An 8,316-nucleotide genomic window follows, 5' to 3' on the forward strand; every position below is an offset into this window, starting at 1 on the left:
TGAAGTTTTTTGCAGGTTCTGCAACATTGCAAATATTTGACCTTTGTCCCTGGCTGTGTCAGATCTCCTACAGCTGCAATATTTTCATGAGAAATACGAGTGCTGGAGAAAACTTTTCAGTAGTATTTGGATTTTAACCCCACTCTTTCATACAGAGATTCTGGTATGTTGAGTTTCTTAAAAGGCAGGAGCATGTGTTATGCTAATGAATCTACTCTTGATGGTATACTGGTAGAGACTGCTACCTGTAAGGCCACAGAATTCTCACTGTGATTTGGTTCCTTTGATTTCCTTAAACAAGACTATATTTTTCCTCTCAAGTGAGTTTATAATAGACAGCATTGTAAGTGGGCATTGCCATTTTAATAGCTCCTGTGCCTGTCTCTTTACTGTGTCACATAACTCCTGTGTATTTAATGTGTTCATCAATATTGCTGGCTTGTTGTATATTGTTTATTTTCTATTTGTCCCGTCTGTGACTTGTTCTTTAACCCTTCATTTATGACATCAGTTTTCAGTACTTTGTCTAGCTTGCTGCCTTACAAAGATGAATTTACTTTCATTTTATTGGTTTATAAACCTGTATATTTAAGGTCTGTTTTTTTTTTTTTAGTCTACCTTGAAATACTCCCTCAACACATCCTGAGAATTTGAGGGAGCATACAGACTGCATTTTTCTATTCTTTACTCTTGTCTTATACACAATTATAGACCTTGGGAACCTACAATAGATTTTTATGAACTTTTTAGGCCACAATTAAAATATTAAAACAAATAAAATGTGTTCTGTTTACAGGAAATGTGGGCAAAACTTGTTGAAAGTGTATTCACACACAACCTGGGGTTGGGAACTTTGTCTCATATCTGAAATCCAAGCATCTCAGGAGTCACAGACAGAGAAGATCAATGTTTAAGGCCAGCTTGTCAAAACTTTGGAAGACCCAAATCTCAACCAGTAGCTTGATGTGATGTTGTATATCTGTAACTATAGTAATGTGGAAAGCTGATATTGGGAAGGTCATGGTTCCAAATGTAGACAAAAATGATTGTGAGACTTGTTCTCAGTAGATGAAGTTTCACATTATGACATCTGTCTGCCATTCCAGTGTCATGAAAATGATAAATAAGTGATTGCAATTCTAACTGGACCAGGAAAACATAAGAAACCCTCTTTCAATACTAACCACAGCCAAAAGAACTGGAAGCATGGCTCAAATGGTAGAGCACCTGACAAGCAAGTTTGAGATCGTGAGTTCAAACTCTAATATTACAAATAAAGAAAGAAAGGCTGGGAGCTAGTGGCTTGTGCCTGTAATCCTAGTTATTCAGGAGGCTGAGATCTGAGGATCATGGTTTAAAACCAGCCAGAGAAGGAAAGTCTATGAGACTCTTATCACCAATCCATTACAAACACCCAGAAGTGGAGCTGTGGCTCCTGTGGTAGAGCACTAATATGAACACAAAATCTCAGAGACAGCATTGGGGCCCAGAGTTCAAGTCCCAGGACAGGCAAAAAATGGGGAAAGAAAGAAAGAATAAAAGGAATGATGGAAGGAAGGAAGGAAGGAAGGAAGGAAGGAAGGAAGGAAGGAAGGAAGGAAGGAAGGAAGGAAGGAAAGAAGGAAGAAAGGAAGAAGGAAGGAAGGAAGGAAGGAAGGAAGATATTGAAGGAGACAGGAAAGAGGAGAAATGGGAGAGAAAGGAAAAAAGGGAAGGAAAAAAGAAGAAAAAGGATTCCTTAAATGGGCCCTAAAAACAACATGAGCAAATAGTTAAGACTATTTGGAATGCATCAACGTTAAAAAATATTTGACTTTAGAAGACTGAATTCTGAATTAGGAAGATAACAAGTTTGAGGTCATCTTGGACAATTTATACCTTTGTGTCAAAATAAAATGAAAAGGGATAATGATGTGACTTACAAGCAATAGAGTTTGTCTAGCATATATGAAACACTGTTTTCAGTTCCTGCTACTGCAAGAAAAAAGTAAAAATATTATGATCAAGTTTATAACACATCCAGAATAATAGTGTAATTTTTAAAATTTTATACATTTAAAATTAACATTTTAATAGAGGAACAAATTATATGTAGACAGAAAAATATATTCACATATATGTAAATTTTTTGTACATTTATATATACTTACATATTTTTGTTAACTGTATGGATACATTTATATATGTATAAATAGGATATATATATATACATATGTTCATATATATATAGAAATAGAAAAATGAAACTCATAAAATTTATTTGAAAAGTGGTAATAGGATAAATCTGATCAAAATACAATATGTCTAACACCACAAGATAGGTTATATCATTTTACTCAAATATTTGTAATATTTCTGTAAACAGAAAGACATTACATTTGTAGTTTAGAATTTATAACAAATGAAACACATGTGTTCAAAATACACTCCTATTAATCTAGAACTTTTTCCTTTATTTTTATTGTTGCCATTTATTAGAAAAGAAAATACATTAGTTAGCTGTGAAGATGGTTACAAGTATGGGCTGCATATTTGAAATTGTACAGTGCCTGTGTAGTTGGAACAAGGCCTTACATTCAAACATCTTACCACCATAAAGGTAAGAAGGAAGGAGAAGATGGGAGGGAGGGAAAGAGGAAGAAAGAACAGATTGTTGAAAATTTAAAGGACTAGGAAAAAAAATTATGAAAATTATAAGTTAAATTATCTTATCAAATTAAGTTGATCTGAATTTCTTTCATTATGAGCACTTTAGGGTTGATTATAGTCTTGAAACTGCTTGTAATAATTGATCTTTTGTGGAATCACTAAGATACAAGAAAATGAGCTTTCTTCTATCTATATTATGTTCATTATTGGTGACTTGTATAATGATTATAAATTTGTTATACTTAGGATAATTGCTAAATTTGGTATTATGCTTAAAATGCTTCTAAATATGCAGAAAACTCTAATAATTCTTAATTATTTTGAGGAAAACCTTAATGAAATCAAGATTGCCTAAGTAATGATTTCCATTGTATATCAAACTATAGCAGCTGGTAATTTAGTAAGTTTACTTGAAAATTACTTTTGTTTCCATTCAATTTCTTATAAAGTAGTTCACTAATGCATTGATAGAAACGTGATTATTTACTTCAATAATTTTATTCAGATTAAATTTTATAACTTTTGTTTTGAAAGTTGTGTGAAATCAAATTAAAATACATGTTACATGAATCACGTAATCTTGTTATGTGTATGTATACACATATTTACAAGTTAATTATTTAACTTCAAAATACGTTTATTAAGCACTTATCACTAACATTACATAAATAAGATTGGGGTTATAAATTCAAAAACAAAATATCTCTAACTCAATTCAGTTGAGAAAAGAAAAAATAGAGAAAATTTCCAATGTTCTAATTTTTTGCTTGCTTCAAAAATTACCTTTGCAAATGGCAAAACCTCCCATGCTCCTGGATTGGAAAGATTAACATCGTGAAAATGGCAATACTTCCCAAGGCTATCTACAAATTCAACGCAATACCTATCAAAATTCCAACCTCATTCTTCAAGGAAATAGAAGAGGCAATCCAAAAATTCATATGGAACAATAAAAGACCCCGAATAGCAAAAATGCTCCTCAACGGAAAGAACACTGCTGGAGGAATATCAATACCAAATTTCAAACTCTACTATAAAGCCATAGTAATCAAAACAGCTTGGTATTGGCATAAGAACAGACCTCAGGACCAATGGAATAGAATTGAAAACCCAGAAATGAACCTACAGACCTATAGCCATCTAATCTTCGATAAGGGAGCTAAAACAATAGAATGGAAGAAAGAAAGCCTCTTCAGTAAATGGTGCTGGCAAAATTGGTTAACTACATGTAGAAAACTAAAGCTAGATCCTTATATATCACCCTGCACCAGAATCAACTCCAAATGGATCAAAGACCTTGAAGTCAAAGCAAACACTCTGAAAACATTACAGGATGGAATAGGAGAAACCCTAGGTCTCCTTGGCTCAGGCCGAAATTTTCTGAATAGAGACCCGGAAACACAACAAATCAAAGAAAGGTTGGACAAATGGGATTGCATAAAGTTGCAGAGCTTCTGCAGGGCAAATGACATAGCTAGCAAGATCAATAGAAAGCCCACGGATTGGGAGAAGATCTTTACTAGCCATACAACGGACAAGGGTCTCATATCTAAAATATACTTGGAACTCAAAAAATTAAACCCCCCAACAACAAATCCTCAAAGAAACAACTGCCCAATAAATAAGTGGGCGAAAGACTTAAAGAGAAACTTCTCTGAAGAAGAAAGAAGGATGGCCAATAGACACATGAAGAAATGTTCAACATCCCTAGCCATAAAAGAAATGCAAATCAAAACAACATTGAGATATCACCTCACTCCAGTTAGAACAGCAAAAATCAAGAACTCTAACAACAACAGATGCTGGAGGGGATGTGGACAGAAAGGAACCTTACTTCATTGTTGGTGGGAATGTAAACTTGTTCAACCACTTTGGAAAGCAGTATGGAGGTTCCTCAAAAGACTTCACATAGAACTCCCCTATGACCCAGCAATCCCACTTTTGGGCATTTACCCAAATGTTTACAAACAAAACCATACTAAAGCTACCAGCACAACTAAGTTTATTGCAGCATTATTTACCATAGCTAAGATCTGGAACCAACCCAGATGCCCCTCAGTAGATGAATGGATCAAGAAAATGTGGTATATATACACAATGGAATTCTATGCCTCCATCAGAAAGAATGACATTTCCCCATTTGTTAGGAAATGGAAAGGCTTGGAAAAAATTATATTAAGTGAAGTAAGCCAGGCCCAAAGAAACATAGGTCCCATGGTTTCCCTTATTTGCAATATCTAGTATATGTATGAGTCAAGCGGAAAAGGTCAGATAATGTGATGTTAGGAAAATGAACCCTTAAATATGTATTTTAATGTTTTTTTTCTTTCATGCATGTGTTTCTAACGCATTGATAAGATTATTTCTTTGTTGCTTTTTATGTCCCTCCCCCACAGTGTAACCCCCGCTTTCACTATATTTGATGTCAGTATAATATGTGGAGGAGATGGGGAAAAACAAGTCATTTAGGGATTCAGGTGGACCTGTTGCAACAATAAGTACAAAATGTCATGTCAAAAACGAGCTTTAAAATGTTGGTGCGGGGGGGGGGGGGGAGGATGGGGGGGAGGCTGGGAAGGGAGGTGAAGGGTAAACAAAGGAGGAGGCTGCAATGCTTGGTAAGAAATGTATGCATTATCCTGCCCATGTAATTGTAACCCCTCTGTACAGTATGTTCTCAAATAAAATTAAATTAACTTTAAAAAATTACCTTTGCAATGTAAATAATGAATTTACAGAAACCCAGGCATCGTTTGGATGGGCCTACAGTCACCATAACTGGAAACTACAATAGTGTGCAAGATTGAAGTCTGTTTAATGCATTAGTTAATCCACTCCAGAGGTCTAAAATTTTTATCCATAAAAGACTGGCAGATGACTTGTGTAACAGAATAACATTCCAAATTTTAAAATGCCATTTTGATAGCTGTGCAGATAGCAAATTATACAATGAAATGCAGAAAAATTTAGTTTATATTTCTCAGAATTATCCAGATAAGCAGCATAGCCATATTAAATGTAGACAAAGGAAAAAATTACGAATATTAGGAATATGATCTTCTTTCCATTGTGGAAAGAAGAAACTACTACTTATAACTTTTCCTTTGAATCTTGAGCTGACTATTGTTATAGTAAATCTAGTATGACAGCTAGGTTCATATTTGTAGTCCAATTTTTAATATTTTATAATAGTATTTTATATTATAACAAAAACATTTAAAAGTACAAATATCCATCAATATTCTCTTATGATGGAATGGTATGTAAAATAAAAATAAAAATGCCAGTGCCATATCAAATAGTTGGCAAATATTTAAAATGTTCAGTAGAACAGCAGAGTACAAAATAATTCATGTATGACTAAATATACCACATAAAGTTAAAAAACAGACAAAGTCTCATTCATAATATTATAAGCCAGGGAAAAGGGGATTTGGAAAAGGTACTGTATATTACGCAGAATCCAGTGAGAAGTAAGAATTAATTTTTTTTCTCTTGTCCAAGTAGTGAATCAAGTTCTACAAGAAACATTCTCGCTACCTTACTTATGTTACTATATCCCCTTTGTGCATTATCTTGACAATAAATTTTTAATAACGTAATACTGAATCATTTTGAAAATGTGCATTTGAATCAGATGCAATGGTTAACTTTTTAATTTAATTAGTTTCATAGGTGATCCAGTTTAATTGAAATTATCATAAGTACTTCATATGCTAGTAATGAGTAGGCAGTTATATGGTTTAAAACTTTAATACATATTCTTACATTTGTAATTAAACTACATTAAGATGTTTAGGTATGCTATAACTAAAGATTTACAGTATTGTGGAAAGACTTTACAAAAATCACTTTATTCATCTATTGCGTTTTCATATCCTCTCTTTTGTGAGATCTGTGATGGACAAGGAGATTACTGTTATAGTTGAAGGACTTACCACACTCATAGCACACGTAGGTTTTCTCACCTGGCTGAGCTCTTTAATGTGCAATGAACTTGGTTTTCTGGGGGAAGCATTTTCCACATCATTGCACTTATTTGCTTTCTCTCCTAAGTGAATTCTTTGATGAAGAACGAGGTACAATTCCTGCTGAAGGCTTTCCACATTGAAGATATTCATAGGATTTCTGACTTGTATGTATTTCCTGATGTACTGAGGGATGCTTTCCAGCAAAAGCACTTCCCATATTTATGATAGTTTAAGGTTTCTCCATCATATCAATTTTCTGGTGTAGATTGAGATTTGTCTTTTGATGGAAAGATTTCACCCACTCATTACATTCCTAGAGCTTATCTCCCAAGTGAGATCTGCAGTGATGGATGGGGTATGACTTCATTCTAATGGGCTTCCATGGTTAGGACATTGGTATGGTGTCTCTCCTGTACATGTTCTCTGATAGGGCACAAGGGGGTTGTCTCCTGACCAATGGACGTTTTACATTCACTAAAAATATAGTGTTTCTCCACTCTATGAATTGTTGTTAATGAAGAGCAAGGTTGTTTTCTGAAAGAAATATTTCTCAAATTTATTACAAATAGAATTCAGTAAGGATTTGCTTTCTTTTTTTTGAGATTAACCTTGCATTTATTCTCCCTTATGCATAACCCATTTTCTATCAATTATAAAGGACAGTTAACAGGAAAAATCCATTACTGTTCTGTCTAGCTCAATCTTACAGTAGTCAACATGTGTTACTTGTGGAAACTGACAGCACTCAAGGACGGATATTGTCATGTCAGCCAACTCTGTTCCTAGTTCTTAACAGGAGTGGAGCTTCCCTTCACCGTCTTTTTCAGATGATGGTAATTTGGCAAGATTTTCATCAAGAAATCCAGCTGTAGCGCCTGGGGCTGTGGTCGCTCAGTCTGCACCCGGCAAAGGCAGTCTGCACCATATACCACTGTATTCTCAGGAATGACCTCAAAAGTGTTTAGGTTGCCACAAGCCCCGATGATGCAGCCACGTGTCAGTATTACATACCTGCCCACGTACGCTTTTGATTCAATGACATTGTTATCTCCCATTTTCATGGCTTGGGAATAGCAGCCAACTTCAAACACAATATTGGTTCCAATGATCACAGGTTTTGGTTCTGAATCTTCAGTGTCAGGAGTTATATGATCTGGGTAAGCATTTATGATCAGGGCTTTTTCTTCTATTAGGTTCCCTTCCCCAATGATGATGGGCCCAGCCTCCGCAGTAATTCCTGCTTTAGGGTGGATCACCATCCGTGGTCCTTTAGTCACATCCCCTCTGATTTCATTTTCTACACACACAACAGCTCCAGGTGCAATTTTCACACTCTTTTCAGTCTTCTCCGCCATCATAAAGTCCTGGTCTCCGATTGGAGCAGTGATCGACACCACCGCTTGAGTAGAGTGATAAGGATTTGCTTTCTGGTGAAAAGGATCGCCATATTCCTTATAAATATAAGATCTCTCCATCGTATGAATCTTATGATGTAAAGGGAGTGTTTACTTGAGGTGAAAGAACTTCCCACAACTTTTTATTCATGGTTTATTTCCTGTGTGAGTTACCTTATTGCGTTCATATCTTTTCTTTCCTGTGTGAGTGATTTGGTGAGGAGGGGTATTTTCAATCTGAATGTCTTCCTAAACTACGTGGATGTTTGTTGATGATCTGTAAGGGTTGTCTTTAGATGGAA

General features: G+C 35.0%; 1 pseudogene; it reads right to left on the minus strand.

The window, feature by feature from the left end:
- Positions 1–7,402: 7,402 nt before the first annotated feature.
- Positions 7,403–8,013, minus strand: LOC138816031 (dynactin subunit 6 pseudogene; annotated as a pseudogene).
- Between the last annotated feature and the right edge of the window lie 303 nt (positions 8,014–8,316).

This window comes from Dipodomys merriami, unplaced genomic scaffold, assembly GCF_024711535.1.
Source record: "Dipodomys merriami isolate MVZ:Mamm:240054 unplaced genomic scaffold, mDipMer1.0.p SCAF_11, whole genome shotgun sequence".
NCBI lineage: Eukaryota > Metazoa > Chordata > Mammalia > Rodentia > Heteromyidae > Dipodomys > Dipodomys merriami.